Genomic DNA, 17,989 nt, shown 5'->3' on the forward strand with positions numbered 1-17,989 from the left:
AAACAGCAGGTCTGCAATGCATCTGCTCTCCTGGCCAGAGGAGGAGTTGCCCTGGAAAAGAAAGAAGGCAAACGCCCTAGTTTAATCTCTGTGTAAACATACCAGTGACAGACTTCGTAGCAAATAGACAAAATGGTTTTGTAGAAGGAGAGGCCTTGTTATGAAAGGCTTTTAGCAGGATGTACTTGGCCATTTAGAAATGCTTAAAAGAACCTGGAATCTATAGATTTGTAGGACATAATTGCCTGAAAAATATCATGTAAGCTATAACTATCTGAGTATAAAGCAGAGATGGTTTATGACCTAAGAAGTTCCTTCAATATGGGTGCTCTGGGTCAGAGAATTTCTTATATAGTTTTTAAAAAAGACCTGAGAATGCTCAGCTTGAAGTGCTGGACTTCTCCACAGACTGACTATGCTTTTTTTTTTTTTTTTTTTTAAATTAATTAATTATTTATTTATTTGACAGAGAGAGAGAGAGAGAGATCACAAGTAGGCAGAGAGGCAGGCAGAGAGAGAGAGGGGGAAGCAGGCTCCCCGCTGAGCAGAGAGCCCGATGAGGGGCTCTATCCCAGGACGCCGGGATCATGACCCGAGCCCAAGGCAGAGGCCCAACACACTGAGCCACCCAGGCGCCCCTTTGACTATGCTTTTTGATTATTTGCACCCTCGATATTGATAAAGTTTGATCTCTTATTTGTGTCTGGCTTATTTGACAATCCAATCCTTTTTTTAAATTATTTTTTATAGAAGTATGGTTTACAATGCTATAGTAATGTCAGGTGCATGACATAGTGACTTGACAACTCCATACGTTAAGTTAGGCTCACCATGATAAGTGTAGTCACCATCTGTCACCATACAAGCCACTGGAATATTATTGACTGTATTTCCCATACTACCTTTATCCCCATGATTTATCCATTCTGTAACAGGAAGTTTGCATCTCTTAATCCCTTTTACCTATTTCTCCCATCTCCTTAGCTGCCTTCTCTCTAGCAAACACCAGTTCTCTGTATTTGTGGATCTGTTTCTGTTTTTATATTTTTGTTCATTCTTCTTGTTTTTTAGATTTCACATAGAAGTGAAATCAGATGGCATCTGTCTTTCTCATCTGCTTTATTTCACTTAGCACTATACTTCCTAGTCCCTCTGTTTTGTGGCAAATGGCAAGATCTCATTCTTTTTATGGTTGAGTAATATTACATTGTATATGTATACCACATCTTCTTTATTTATTCATCTCTTAGTTGCTTTCATATATTGGATATTTTAGATAATGCTGTAAGAAACATGAGGGTGCATATATCTTTTTCAAATTAGTGTTATTATTTTCTTTGGGTAAATATGCAGTAGAAATTTTAATTTTTTGAGGATCCTCTGTACTGTTTTCCACAGTGGTTGCACCAGTTTATAGTCCCACCAACAGTGCATGAGGGTTCCTTTTTTCCCCCACATTCTCATTAACAGTTGTTATTATTATTATTTTATTTTAGCCATTCTGACAGGTATGAGGTGATATCTCATTGTGATTTTGATTTGTATTTCCTGGATGATGAGTAAGGTTGAGCATCCTTTCATGTGTTTGTTGACCATCTGCATTTTTCCTGAGAAAAATGTCTATTCAGGTTCTTTGGTGTTAATTGGATTTTTTTTTTTTTTTGGTGTTAAGTTGTAGAAGTTCTTTATATATTTGGATATTAGCCCCTTATTACATATATTATTTGCAAATATGTTCTTTCACTTAGTAGATTTCCTTTTTATTTTGTTGGTAGTTTCCTTCGCTGTTCAAAAGCTTTTTATTTTGGTGTAGTCCCAATAGTTTGTTTTTGCTTTTGTTTCCTTTGCCTGAGAAGACATACACAGAAGAATGTTTTTAAGGCCAATGTCCAGAGATTACTCCCTATGCTTTCTTTAAGGAGTTTTATGGTTTCAAGTCTTACATTTAGGTCCTTAATCCATTTTGAGTTTATTTTTGTGTATAGTATAAGAAAGAGTTCCAGTTTCATTCTTTTGTATGTGGCTGTCCAGTTTTCCCAGCACCATTTATTGAAGATTGTCTTTTCCCTATTGTATATTCTTACTTTCTTTGTCATTGATTAATTAACCATGTAAGTGTGGGGTTTCTTTTATGCTCTCTGTCCTGTTCCATTGATCCTGATCCATTGTGCTAGTACTGTACTATTTTGATTACTGTGTTTTTGTAGTATATCTACTCTGGGATAGTGACACTTCCAGCTCTGTTTTTCTTTCTCAAGATTACTTTGACACCAATCCTCATTCCTTAACTTGGATGCTCAACTTGTTAAGCCTTTCGTATTTTCTAATATATGAATTCAATACTAACCTTTTTTTCCTAAGTACTTCTTAGTTGCCTTCTACATGTTTTGATAAGTAATATTTTCATCATTATTCGTTTCAAAATATTTTCTAATTTACAATGATTTCTTTCTGACCCATGGTGTTTTCCTAAATTTCCAAACAAAAGTGATTTTCTAGTTAACTTTTTATTGCTGACAACTAACTTAACTGTGTCTTTTTCAAAGAATGTTGTTTAAATGATAATCAATACTTAAAATTGGTTGAGTCTTGCTTTGATTAGGTGGTAATATTACTTTATAGGAAAATTTTGATTACTAAAACAACCCAAGAAGATACAGAAAGCTTGAGTAAATTAAAAGTCATAAATAAAATAGAAAAAGTCAAAGAACTTCCTTCAACAGAGTGCTAGGCTTAGACAATTTAAGGTATGAGTTATTAAAATCCTCCAAAAACCAAAATAAATAAATAAATAAACCTTATAATGTGGTTTTAAAAACCATAGCACAGAAAAACAATAGGATATTTTAGAACATTTTTTTTTTGGTCTGGCATAATAATGCCAAAATATGACAGAGCATTAGAAAAACAGGATTTAGACCAAATGTTTATAAAAATGATCAAATTGGGGTGCCTGGGTGGCTTAGTCAGTTAAGCATCTGCCTTCAGCTCAGCTCATGATCCCGGGGTCCTGGGATCAAACCCCATGTCAGGCTCCCTGTTGAGCCTGCTCAGGGAGCCTGCTTCTCCTTCTCTCTCTCTCTGTTGCTCCCACGCTTGTTCTCTCTCTCTCTCTCTCTCTCTGTCAAATAAGTAAATAAAACCTTTTTTAAAAAATTATCAAATTGAATTCAGCATGACATTTAAGTTTTAATATTCATATAAGGCTTATGTTTTAGAATTTATAAATAAGCCTATATTGATATATCTATTAGGAGGAGGGGCAAGATGGTGGAGTAGTAGGAGACCCTGTTTCAATCTATTGGATAATCTGTCATATCAAAGAAAAATGTCATATTTACATGCTGAATATCTGTATAACTAGATCCATGATGTATTCTTGATATAAGGAAAATCTAGTAAATTAGAAAAATGATTATACTTCATTAATCTGATCAATAATACTAATTTCAAACCTGTAGTCAATGGCATCATTAACTGTAAAACACAAAAGTTATATTGATAAAAGTCAGAAATGAACAAAAGTACTTTCCTCACTATTATGTATCACTGTTTCTGAAAATTTCAGCCAATGCAACAAGGCAAGAAAAAGAATAAGTTGTTTAGTTATTGGTAACAGGAGATATAATTATTATTTGCAAATTTTGTGATTCACTCTGTGGAAAACTTTAAAACTCATCTGTTATATTATTTGGGTTAAGAAAGATTTAATATTTGATTAATCAGAAAATAACTAGTCCCCAAATCATAGCTTTTCTATTTAATAATAATTATTAGAGTATATGTTTTATAAAACATTTCCACTAATACAAACAACAAAACTTTTATTTTTATTTATTTTTTATTTTTTATTTTTTTAAATATTTTATTTATTTGACAGAGATAAATCACAACCAGGCAGAGAGGCAGGCAGAGAGAGAGGAGGAAGCAGGCTCCCCGCGGAGCAGAGAGCCCGATGCGGGGCTCGATCCCAGGACCCTGAGATCATGACCTGAGCGGAAGGCAGAGGCTTTAACCCACTGAGCCACCCAGGCGCCCCACAAACAACAAAACTTTTAAAAATGGAAAAAATTTTAAATAAAAAAGATTTAAATGAATCATGATGCACTAAGAAATGGGTTTTTTTCTTTGTTATTCTACTATAACACCTAACAAGGAAGATCCATGTATGTTTCTCCTCTTTCTTCATCTTTAAGATAGTCAACGTAGCTCATCTTTGAAAGAAACAGGGGTTGATATTTAGGATTGTCTTCCCTAAAAGGAAGTGAGATCCATGGATTTATAGTAGTTGTTTTTGGAATGTTAGATTACATTACAGGATAGAATCTTTCAGCCTTTTATTTCCATAGAGTGTAATAAATTATGGAATCCTGAGGAATTACTGGCACAGGCAAAAGGGCAAGGGTTACACACATACCAATTGAAACATGCCTGATTCCTTTCACATAACACCTTTAGGGAACACCTTCCAAAGGAGGTGACTGTGAGTCAGTAAGGCCTGGGTGTGGCTGAGTAAGGAATATTCCTGACTCTAACATTAGTAAGCAGGATGTGGATTCAATGGGTGCCTACTTCCTTTGTAGGAGCAGTTGATTTGGTCAAGTGGCTAAGCAAAATAACCCCATTAAACCCCAAAGAAGCATAGCAGAGTGCAGATATTTGCTGACAGTCCATCCTGTTCCATAAAAGGATAAATAGGTACCATGGACAGGGAGGTGACTTCTCCCTAACTCTAAAGTTGAATGTCTAGAGCTATCATGTGTGACTGAAGAAGCTTGTCAGCTCCCAATAATCTTAAATTATCCCAAGTTAAGGGAAAGAATTTTCATAGATTGGTGTTGGACCTTCCACCTGTCTTGATGGTAGGTTCTAGAAAAACATCATAATATGATTTGATAAAATAAAGAAGATGGAAATATGACCCTAACTGTATCCTTTATGTTATTTATGTATATATTATGCAAATCCACTTAATGGTATGGGATTATTTTTTGGATGAAAAGTAGATTCTAAAATTAAAGAACAAATGTATCCAAATAGTGAAGAAATTACTTTTAAAAAGAAATAAAACACTGCAATATTATTATAAAAACTTACACAAAGCCTTAGAAAAGAAAGCCAAGAAATAACCATTTGTCCATTTTTTAAGAAGGATAAATACATGGCCTTTAGTAGTTAAATATTTTAATATGTCTTGGGACTGTTAACTCAACTTAGAAATATCCTGATTTTAAAGATAATTGTCTCCTTGAAGCATAACAGTTAATATTAAGCTAGTCTTGATTATTAGTTATGAGAAGTGACATTTACATACAAAAGGTTGATTTTAAAAAATAACATTTTACCACATTTTATTCTAGACAGGATATTTGTTAAAAAGTCGTAAATAGCTTTGGTTGTTCACTTAAAATTGTAGACTATATTTGAAACAAAAGTTTGTTTTTAGCAGGTAATAATTAAACTGGTGATATACCATCATTCATCTAGCTCCAGTAAATTCAAGGAATATAAAAGGACTAAGAATATATTAAAAAATTACAGCTGAACAACTCCACGATTTTTTTATTCTTGTAAAACAAACAAACAAACATGTTTTACAAGTAAAAGTTACCTGAAAAGATTAGCTTTAAAACACAAAGCAGAATATCAATTTGTCATGAGAATTATAGTGCTGTGATTCAGATGAAAAATTTCCTGAAGAGGATGGCTAAGAACAAAGGGCAAACCTCTTCAGTATCAAATATCAAAAGAATTGTCTAAGCAAAACATGTAAGATTAATAGAAGATTAACTTCCATTTTAGTCTCAGAAGGGAACTGCTGGCCCCTAATGCAAAGCTCTAGTCTAGGACTACATCAATTTATGTCTTTGCTGAAGAATCTATTAGCATCAAATGCTAAATAAGCTAAAGTTACAAAAGCATTCATGGGTTAAGGATCTTAGGCTCTGAAGGTAGTGCCAACATATAATTTATATTCTGCAAGCATTAAGCGATATAAATATAAAAATCAAAGTAGGTTTAAAAAAGAGAAAAGGAAAATAATCTATGGTTTTTAAAATTTAAAATATTATTTTAGTTTTAACATAATGTTTTGGACTTCAGATTTCCCTAGGATAATTCTGGATACTTAAATAGTAATGTCTCCACACACCCTCCAAAGGTGGGTGATTTGATTTACACTCCAAAGGGGACTGTACAGATCCATAAAGAGATCTAGTAATTCTACTCACAACTCACATGTAGAGCAAAATTAAGAGAAAGGGAACACACAAATGTTACATTTACATATAACTGAGGAAATATTATGAAGATTAAGCAGGAAAACAGTGTAGTAGGATCCTATAGTTGGTGAAATATGATAATGTCCCCCCCCCCCCGACGACAAAAAGAGGGCTTCACCTCAATGGGAGTCTGAGGCCCCGTGGATCAAAGCCACAGCCATGGAAAGAGTTGGGAGAGAGAAAAGATAGGAAGTTGCAGAACCAGAGGTGGCAGTCTGGGGAAGGCAGTGCTTAGGTTGGCAGGGTAACAGCCCAAATTAGATCTCCTTTGATGATCTGACAGTGAACGGAGGAAGGAAGAAAACGATGGAAAGCAAGTATCTCAGAAAGTAAAATAGTCACAGAAAGTAGAAGACACACCAGCATGCAAAAAGATTCTCATTTACTGCAGACTTTATACTTCTGAGTACCAACAGAAGAGTATGTTCTTGAACTAAGAAACCTAATAAGTACCCAGACCCCTCATAGTTCACCATAGGGATGTAGGTTGTTGCTGACTTAGGAGAATCCAAGACATATAAAAAGTGATCAGAAAGTCAGACAGCATCCTCATTAGACTATAATAAAAAGAAAGGAAGATGTAATTTTTTCATTGGATGAAAATATTCCTAAAAATGTAGCAGAGAAAAATTATAACTCAGGACTCAAATAGAAAGTCCATAATACTAAACTAGAAATGGCAGATTAGAGAACATATCATAAAAACAAAGACAGAAAAAATAAGAAATGGCTTGAATAAGATTAAGAAAGAATAGAAATGACAAAATGTAGAAAGTTGGAAAAGATAGAACTGGCCAAACTCAGAAAAGAAATCGGGGGTGGAGGGAGGAATCATTTTAGAAATAAAGAGAGTTACAAACTATTCAGCAGAAAATAGCTCCAGTAGTAAAATAAGGAGCATTTGAATAAGGAGTGAAAAGAGCCGAGAGAACATAGACAAAATACAAGAGAGGGAAAGAGAGAAAGGTATTCAAAAGAAAAACTCTAGATACAGAAAACAAGCAAGGCAAGTAGCATATGTGTATAAATATTTGTCGCAACAAGAAAAACAACTATGAAATTTAAATTTTGGTCAATTATGGTACATTACCTGGTAAAATTAATAGGCTCTTAAATTAAAAACCTTCTGGGGCTTCAGGCAAAAAAACTGTCAGGGGAAAATATCAGCAATATATTTCTTTTTTTTAAGCTTTTATTTTAATTCCAGTTAACTTACAGTGTTATATTTGTTTCAGGTGTACAATATAGTGATTCAACACTTCCATACATCACCCTGTGCTCATCATGACAACCACACTCCTTAATTCCCATAACCTACTTAACCCATTCCCCACCCACCTCCCCTCTGGTAACCATCAGTTTGTTCTCTATAGTTATGAATCTGTTTTTTTGGTTTGTCTCTTTTTTATCTCGTTCTTTTTTGTTTCTTAAATTCCACATATTAGTGAAATCATGTGGTATTTGTCTTTCTCTGACTTATTTCGCTTAACATTGTACTCTCTAGCTCCATCCATGTAGTCGCAAATGGCCAGATTTCATTCTTTTTGATGACTTAATATTATTCCATTGTATATGTTTATACCACCTCTTCTTTATCTGTTCATCTAGTGATAAACACTTGGGCTGCTTCCATAATTTGGCTATTGTAAATAATGCTGCTATAAACATAAGAGTGCATATATCCCTTTGAATTAGTTTTCTTATATTCTTTTGGTAAATACCCAGTGATGTAATTGTTGCGTCATCAGGTGAATCTAATTTTACTTTCTTGAGGAATCTCCGCACTCTTCTCCAGAACGACTGCTCCAGTTTGCATGCCCAACAGTGCACGAAGTTTCCCCTCTCCACATCCTTGCCAACTCCTGTTGTTTTTTATGTTGTTGATTTTAGTCATTCTGACAGGTGAGGGGGTTATCTCATTATAGTTTTGATTTGCATTTCCCTGATGATGAATGATGATGAATGTCTTTTCATGTGTCTTTTGGCCATCTGTGTGTCTCCTTTGGGGAAATGTCTGTTCTGCCTATTTTGAATTAGATTATTTTGTTTTTTTGTTTAGCTTTGAAGTTCCTTACGTATTTTGGATACTAACCCTTTTTGGATATGTCATTTGCAAATATCTTCTCCCATTCCTTCAGTTGTCTTTTAGTTTTGTTGATTGTTTCCTTCACTGTGCAGAAGCTTTTTATTTTGATGAAGTCCCAATAGTTCATTTTTGCTTTGTTCCCCTTACCTCAGGAGACCTATCTAGAAAGAAGTTGCTACAGCTGCTGTCAAAAAGTTACTGCCTGTGTAGTCTTCTAGAAATTTTATGATTTTGGGTCTCATGTTTAGGTCTTTAATCCATCTTGAATTTTTGCAAATTATTTTTGTGTACAGTTTAAGAAAGTGGTCTGGTTTCATTCTTTTGCATGTTGCTGTCCAGTTTTCCCAACACCATGTTTTAAAGAGACTGTCTTTTCCCCATTGCATATTCTTTCCTGCTTTGTCAAAGATTAATTGACCATATAATTGTGGGTTTACTTCTGGATTTTATATGCTATTCTACTGATCTGTGTGTCTCTTTTTGTGCCAGTATCAAACTGTTTTGATCGCTCCAGCTTTGTAATATAACTTGAAGTTTGGAATTGTGATGCCTCCCACTTTGCTTTTCTTTTTCAGGGTTGCTTTGGCTATTTGGGGTCTTTCGTGGTTCCACACAAATTTTAGAATTGTTTGTTCTCTGAAAAATGCTGTTAGTATTTTGATGGGGATTGCATTAAATGCATAAATTGCTTTGGGTAGCATAGACATTTTAACAATATTTGTTCTTCCAATCCGTGAGCATGGAATGTCTTTCCATTTTCCAACTTTTCTGAGTTGTCTTCAGTGTCTTTCATCAGTGTTCTATAGTTTCAGAATACAGGTCTTTCACCTCTTTGGTTAAGTTTATTCCCAGGTATCTTATAATTTTGTGTGCAGTTGTAAATAGGATTGTTTTCTTAATTCTCTTTTGCTGTTTCAATATTGGTGTATAGAAATGCAATAGATTTCTGTACATTGATTTTGTATCCTGTGACTTTATCAAATTCATCTACCAGTTCTAGGAGTTTTTGGTAGTCTTTTGGGTTTCCTATGTGCAATATAATCTGCAAACAGTAAAAGTTTTACTTCTTTCTTACCAATTTGGATAACTTTTATTGCTTTTTGTTGTTTGATTGCTGTGACTAGGACTCTGAGTACCATGTGGAATAAAAGTGGTGAGAGTAGAAATCCGTGTCTTGTACTTGACCTTATAGGAAATTTTCTCAGTTCTTTAAGGATGATGTTTGCTGTGGGTTTTTCGCAGATGGCCTTTATTGTGCTGAAGTATGTTCCTTCTTAACATACTTTATGGTGAGTTTTTATACTGAATGGATGTTATGCTTTGTCAAATACTTTTTTTGCATCTAATTGAAATGATCATATGATTCTTATCTTTTCTCTTATTAATGTGATGGATCACATTGATTGATTTGCAAATATTGAACCACCCTTGCAACCTAGGAATAAATCCCACTTGATTGTGGTGAATGATTTTTTAAATACATTGTTCACTTTGGTTTGCTAGTATTTTATTGAGAATTTTTACATCTTTGTTCATCAAAGATATTGACCTGTAGTTCTCTTTTTTAGTGTTTTTTTAATCTGGTTTTGGTATCAAAGTAATGCTGTTCTCACAGAATTAATTTCGAAGTTTTCCTTCCTTTTCTTATTTTTGGAATAGTTTGAAGAAGAGTAGGTATTAAGCCTTCTTTAAATGTTTGGTAGAATTAACCTGTAAAGCCATCTGATCCTGGACTTTTGTTTTTTGGGGACTTTCTTGATTACTGACTCAATTTCTTTGCTGGCTATTGTTATTAGTTCTGTTCAAATTTTCTATTTCTTCCCATTTCAATTTTGATAGATTATATGTTTATACGAACTTATCCATTTCTTCTAAGAAGTTGTCCAATTTGTTGGCATATAGCTTTTCTCTCCTTTTTTATGATTATTTATTTATTTGAGAGAGAGAGAGCATGAGCAGGAGGGGCAGAGGGAGAGGGCAAGAAAGAGACTCTCAAGCAGACTCCATGCTAAGCCTGACTCGGGGCTTGATCTCACAACTATTAGATCACAACTTGGACTGAAACCAAGAGTTGGATGCTCAACCAGCTGTGCCACCAAGGTGCCCCAGCATATAGTTTTTCATAATAATTTCTTATGATTGTACTTTGTGGTGTTGGTTGTTATTTCTCCTCTCTCATTTGTGATTTTATTTTGATTTTATTTATCTGAGTTCTCTCTCTTTTTTTCTTGATAAGTCTGGCTAGAGGCTTATCAATTTTATTGATTTTTTTTCAAAGAAACAGCTCCTGGTTTCATTTATCTGTTCTACTGTTGTTGTTGCTGTTGTTGTTTAGTTTCTACATCAATTATTTCTGCTCTAATCCTTATTATCTTCCTTCTCAGCAATATATTTCAACAGCAATTTACAATAGACTAAGAGTCAACTGATCCTACCACACTTCACTCTTTCTCCACTTAATGCTTTTTCTCCTTTCTTCATCTAGCTTAAGTTTCATAGATGGTAGTTATAATCATGCCCTTCCATATATCCTGCATATGTTCTTCTCTCAGTTCCATAACTCTATCCTGTGAAACTCAGTATTGTGCTAACTTCCCAAAAAATCACTACTCAGTTTAATCTCTCCTCTTGCTTTATATAAACCCCATGAGCTGGTAATAACTGTAGAAAAATTCAAAACCATGTTCATGACCACACACTTCAGGTGAGCCATGAATGCTATCAGACCATCAAGATGCATGTCAAAGTCTAGTCATCCCCCTCTTCTCTTGAAGGACCATTGCATATCTTCTCTACTTTCCTGAAACCACTTAAACTTCCTCTCCTTTCCTCACTTCCAGCTGATGATATGCTTCTTTACCGAGGAAAATTAAGCAACTGGAAGAGAACTTCCACATACTACAACCACAGTATATTTCCTCACAAGTATCTGCACTCACATACTTTGCTTTTCTATGTGTTACTCCAGATCAACGATCCATGAGCCAGTCTGAGACAAATCTCCCCCCTTGTGCTCTAAATCCCATCTCCTGTTGCCTACCCAAAAATATAGCTTTGTCAAATTTTCTTTCTTTCCTACATCAACTCTTTACTAGATCATTCCCCTCAGCATATAAATATCAGTCATTTCTCCTAACATATAAAAAAAGGAAAATGCTTGATCCCACTTCTGGGTGGCATAACTTTTCCCTCACTCTCCTTTGCATTACAACTCCTTGAAAGACATGTCTATAGGACTGTCTGCAAGTGCACCTTTTGCCTTTTCTTTCAGATTTACTCCATTCAGATTTGCATTACCTCTATGTCACTTAAAACTGCTTTTTCTAAGGTCATCAATAGTATCCATATTGCTAAACTAATATTCAATTCTCCTTCCTCCTCTTACTTATGAATGGCATCTAATGAAGCTAATCGTGCTCATCTCCTTGATACACTTTCATTATTTGGTTTCTAGGACATAACACTCAGTTGCTCCTTCTCAGTTTCCATTACCTTGCATTGCATTTCCCTTCTTCCCACTTGACATGACAGCACACCAGAGATCCATCCTTGCTATCTATTTTATTCTTGCTATATACTTTATTTATGGCATCCAGTCTAAAGGCTAAAAATGTCATCTATATGCCATTGGACAGTTTGCTCCTAAACACCGGGCCCCTATTACCAAGTACACATTGAATTGGAGATCTAACAGGTATTTCAAACTCAGTATGTCTAACATGAACTTTCAATCTAACTTATAATAAATGTTCCACCCATACCATTCCCTATCTCAGTTAATGACAATGCTATCCTTCCAAATTGCAGGCCAAAAATAAAAAAAACAACCAAAATCACAATAGATTAGTTTAGCCTATTCTTGACCATGAATAAATGAAACTAGACAATATGTATGTTTTTTGCCTCAATATTATATCTGCTAGATATTTCTATATTGATGTGTTCAGTAGTTGTGTTGGTTTTTTTCCCCCATTACTAGGTATTATTTATTCACTATCAAGTTGTTGGACAATTGGAATGTTTCTAGATTCTTAATATTATGAATAAAGGTAAAATGACCATTTTTTACACAGCTTTTGATAGACCTATGCAATATTTCTGTTGCATGCATACTTAGAAGTATAATTGCTGTGTAATATGGGTACACACATGATCAGCATTAGTAGATTCTGCCAAAGAATTGCCCAAGATGATTCTATCAGTTTACACTCCTTCCAGCAATGTGTGATAGCCAGAGTTCCAGTACATTCTTGCCAACACTAGATATTCTTAGTTCTTTTAATTTTAGTCAGGCTTGTGGGTGTGTAGTAGTATTTTATTATGGCTTTCAAATGTATTCCTGATGGCTAATTCTTTTGATGGTCTTTTCATATGCTTATCTACAATTTGTACATTCTTTTTTATACAGACTCTGTTGATATTTCTGTCCCATTGTTTTTTTTTTATTGCTTTTTCCCTATTGATATGTTAGAAATTTTTTATATTTTGGATATGTGTTGTTTGTGTGATATATGCACTAAAAATAACTTTTTCCAGTGTTCGGTTTACTTTTTACTTTTAAAATCTCTTTTGATGAATAGAACATCTTAATTTTTATGAAGTTCACCAGTTCACCAATTATCTTTTATTGTGTGTTTTTCGTTCCTATATCCTTTAACTGCCCCAAGGTCCTGATGGTATTCTCCTATATTTTTTCCTGAGAGCTTTTATAGCTTACCTTTCACATTTCAGTGTATGCCCTATTTCCAGTTGATTTTTGTTCACAGCATAAGATAGGGGTTCAGATTCATTTTTTTTTCCAGTGGGTATCCAATTGATTCATCACTGTTTATTTAGGTCTTCTTTAATTTCTCTTAGCAATGGCTGTTGTCTTCAGTCGTGTTACATTTATTCCTAAGCATCTAATTTCTTGGAAACTTCTATATGTAACTTTATATCTCATTTGCTAATTCCTTATTCCTGGAATGTAGAAATACAATTTATTTTTAATATTGATCTTGTATCCAGTGACCTTGCTAACTTCACTTGTAAATTCTAATCATTTGTAGATTCCTTTATATTTTCTAGATATTCAGATATGTTACTGAAAATTATGATGGTTTTACTTTTTTCTATCCAGTCTTTATAGAATTTATGTTCTTCTCTTGAATTTTTACAGTGTTTGGGAGTTCCAATAAAACTTGAATAGAACTGATGGCATTGGACCAATCTGTCTTATTCCACCCTCATAGGGAAAGTGTTCAAGATTTCATTATTAGTTACCATGTTAAACATAGGTTTTTGTAGACATGCTTTGCAGATGAAAGAGGATCTCTTCTATTCCTATATGTTGAGATTATTTTTTTCATCATGAATTGACATTCAATTTTATCAACTACCTTTTCTGCATCTCTTTAGATGATTGTATGATTTTTGTCACTTATTTTGTTAATGTGGTCAGTTACAATTATTGATTTTTCTTATGTTGAAAACTATCTTATGCCACTGGAATATACTTCACTTAGTCATAAAGTATTATATATTGCTGGATTTGATTTGATAATATATGTTCAAGTTTTGTGCATCTGTTCACAAGGAAGAAATTGGCATGTAATTTTTCTTCTTTGCAATGCAATGCCAATTATTACCTATTGAGAAACAAAAAATATGAAGTGTTCCGTTTTAATTATTTGCTGGAAGTGATTTCGCTAATTGGGATTATTCCATGTTAAATCTCTGGAAAGCTGAAAATTGTGGCTTTAGTTTCTTTGATAGGTATAGGAATGATCAGAATTTCTATTTTTATGCCAGTTTTGGAAGCAAGGCCAGCTTCACGGGCATAGAGCCTATGAAGTCACATCCACTTATAAATGTCTTACACTTAATTTAATGCTTTATTGTCACCATCTTTAAATTTTTTATTAATGTTTGAACAAAGAAACTCCTCATTTTGCACTGGACTCCTCAAGTGATATAGTTAATCATGTTTTGTCATATGTGGTTTTAAAGGTATTTGCTTATTTTATCTAATTTATCAAATTTATTAGTATTAATTTGTTAATAAACATTAATTCTGTTTTCAGTATCTTTAGGATTTGTAATATCTGGGTTTTTATTACTTATGGTATTGATAATTTCTATTCTTTATCTTTCTTTACTATCTTGCTATTAACAAAATACTTCATTAATCTTTTTTGAGAAAAAATTTTTCCTCTGTTTATTTTCTTTAAAATTATGCCTGCTTTTTGAGGTGCCTTGGTGGCTCAATCAGTTAAGTGTCTGCCTTTAGCTCAGGTTATGACCCCAAGGTCCTGAGATCTAGACCCGCATCTGCTTTGGGCTCCGCTGCTTCTCCCTCTCCCTCTGCCACTCCCCCTGCTGGTGCGTGCTTTCTCTCTCTCTCATTCTCTCATTCTTGCTCTTGTTCTCTTTCAAATAAACAAATAAATAAATAAAATCTTTTAAAAAAATTATGTCTGCTTTTTGAAATTTTAATTACTGTTATCTTTATTAACTTCCTTCTACTTTTTAAGGAATATTCAAATACGTTTAATTTATAGTTAATTTTCTAGCTTCTTGAGATAGTAGATTGGAACATTGATTTTCAACCTCTCTTCTCAATATACTAATTTAGAGCTAAAAATTTCCCTTTGGCTGCCATTTTAAATGCATCTCAGAATTTCTGATATGTCAGATTTTTTTCATTCAATTTAAAATATAATTCATTGTGATTTCTTTTTTTGACACATCTGTTATAATAGTGTGTGTTTAATTTCAAAACACTTGGAGATTTTCCAATAATCTTATGTTGATTTCTAGTTTCTCTTGTATTCAAAGAATATACTCCTTAGGATTCCAATTCCTTGGAATGTACCTACATACATTACCTACATAGATTAGCAAATGGTCCATTTGGTAAATATTTCAAATGCATTTGAAAATGTTTATTCTGATTATGTTGGGTGTAGTGTTCATTCAGTTGTTTAAATTTCCTAGGTCTTTAATTTTTTCTTGTTCATTTACTAAAAAGTTTTAAAATATCAAATTATAAGATTTGTATTTCTCTTTTTAGTTCTGTTTTTCCTTCAATGTATTAAGCTTTTTAATAGATGTGTTAACATTTATAATAATTATTTCCTCCTGTTGATTAAATTGAAACTTTTATTACTGTGAAATGTTCCTCATATACTTTGTTTACTCTTGTCAGTCTTCTTTCTCTTCTATTGATAAACTACAACAGCTTTATTTTGATTTTTGATTGCATGTTATGTGTTTTCACCTTTTTCTGCTTTCAGATATTTGTAACTATATATAAAGTATGTCTCCTGTAAACAGTATTGCATTAGATTTTACATTTTTTTTTGTTTTGTTTGTTAATCTAATATGGCCATTCTCCCTTTAACTGGAGTACTTAGTCACTTACTATTACTGAGATGGTTGAGATTAAGTCAACCATCTTGTCATGGTTTTCTAATTGTTTCATCTTTGTTTCTTCATTTCTCTTTTCTGGCCTTCCTTTGGATTAATCATCATTCCGTTTTTTATTCCTTCTTTCCTCTATTAGTTTTCTAGATATATATATTTTTGTTATTTCATTGATTACTCTTAATATCACTGTATGAATTCTACATGGTAAGTTATAATACTTCCCAAAGCATACAAGAAACTAAAATAGTTTAATTCCATTAACCGAAACACCTTTGGTGTCATCAATTTCATATATTTTAAATATAAGATTTTATATGTGTCAGATATAATAGTTAATGGTTTTAAACAGAGTGTTCATTTATAATTTTGTAGGCTTTTGTTTTATTTTGTTTTTTACTGGAAACAACAAACTACAGGAAACTGAAAAAGGAGTAGAGTGAGAATTCCTTAAAATAAAAATAAAAAGAACATGTACAATTGTATCTTCAAGAATTTTCATGGAACATTATGAGCCATCAGGTTAAGGAATCCCTATTCTCTAACAAAAACAAACTGAGAAAGGGCAATATGAAAATACTCTAATGCAGTGCTGCCCAAAACAACTTTCTGTGATGATGGAAATGTTCAATTATGTCTGTGTTGTCTAATATAGAATCTACTAACCACATGAATACTCACAACATAGCTAATGTAGTTGAGGAACTGAACTTTTAATATAGTTTAAATAGCCACATGTGGCCAGTGGTTACCAGTTCAACAGCACAGTTCTAATGCCTCATGGCTCAAAACCAATGGTTTCTCTGGGGGACTTCTCTAATCACTGCTGGAGGGTGTAGAGGGTTGGGGGTGGAAAGAGAGGAAAGTTCTCAACGGATCTATTTAGTTACTTAAACAAGTTCTGAAACTCTCCACAGCTTTCAGCTTTTTTTTTTTTTTTTAAGATTTTATTTATTTGACAGAGACCCAGCAAGAGAAAGAACACAAGCAGGGGGAGTGGGAGAGGGAAAAGCAGGCTTCCCGCCACACAGTAGGGAGCCGGATGCAGGGCTCTATCCCAGGACCCTGGGATCATGACCTAAGCCGAAGGCAGGCACTTAATGACTAAGCCACCCAGGTGCCCCTCTCACAGTTTTCAGAGGCAGGGACTGGGAAAGGACTCTAAGGGAGACCTGAGTATGCCTTTGAACTCCTGGCTAATGACAATGGGAGTAAAAGGCCTAGGATTTGGCTCACTCAGATAGGAAAAGGCCTGTAGTGCCACACACAGAATCTGAGGCTTGGGCCATCTGTGCATGGAAATCATCGCCATGGAGCTGGTGGGGATGCTCATTTTTGGACAGGGTTTCCAGGGCTAAAAGAGGATTTAGAGGAGGAGGGAGGACCTGAGGGCCCTTTTTGGCCACCTGCAGGCTGGATAAGCCCTTTGTTTTTCGGGAGTAAGTTCGTTTTCATGGTTTTCTTGCTTTTGAACACTTTGCTGGGATCCAGCTTGTTCGCAAAGGAATTGGTCCCTTCTGCAAGCAGGTTTGGGTTGTAGGTGATAGGTTTATACATGTTGAACCAATTTTTGGCCTGTGAGCTAATGCCATAGCTGGTGAAGGCATATTACCACTGTGGCAAGCCCAGGTGCATGATAAAAAGGCGAGAGTAAGTGGTAAAGGTATCTGTGAGAAAATGCCAGGATAACACTCTATCCAGGAACCAGATCTCAGGGTCTCATGAATGTTGGTTTCCCTCTTTTTGTAGATGAGGCAAACCTCCCCATTCATATTGCAAGGATCCAGCTCAAAAACCACACTGGGAGAATCAAAGTGAGGCTTTTCTCGCTGGTTCTCACAGGCTTCAGGTGCATCAACTTCCAGGTCTGCCAGAGTTGGTGCACTAGGGGGTTGAATACACAGAAGACTGGTTGGGTTGAGTCAGGTTTGAGATGCAGTCACTTGCCATGCTGCACAGTGGAATGGTGTGTTCATCCAGCTTCACATTCCATGTCATGTGCGGGCCATTGGTCATCAGATAAATATGCATCACATTCTCAGGTAGCACATGGTTATTTTTTTTGTTCCCATGAGGAAATCCTATGACACTCGGCAGGTGGCTTTTCTATAGTAGTGACTTCTGTCACACCTGGGGAAGATTCTAGGCTGCGGGTCATCCCCAAGGTTACCTTCTCCTGGTGCAGCTCGCTGCAACCTGGTGGCAGCATCCCATCCAT

At 34.6% G+C, this 17,989-nt stretch overlaps 1 pseudogene across 1 annotated transcript; it reads right to left on the minus strand.

Moving 5' to 3' along the window:
- Positions 1 to 17,100: 17,100 nt before the first annotated feature.
- Positions 17,101 to 17,989, minus strand: LOC308352446 (tubulin polyglutamylase complex subunit 2-like; annotated as a pseudogene). Its single transcript has one exon. The product of its transcript is annotated as a tubulin polyglutamylase complex subunit 2-like (transcript).

This window comes from Martes martes (assembly GCF_963455335.1).
Source record: "Martes martes genome assembly, chromosome: 11".
Lineage (NCBI taxonomy): Eukaryota > Metazoa > Chordata > Mammalia > Carnivora > Mustelidae > Martes > Martes martes.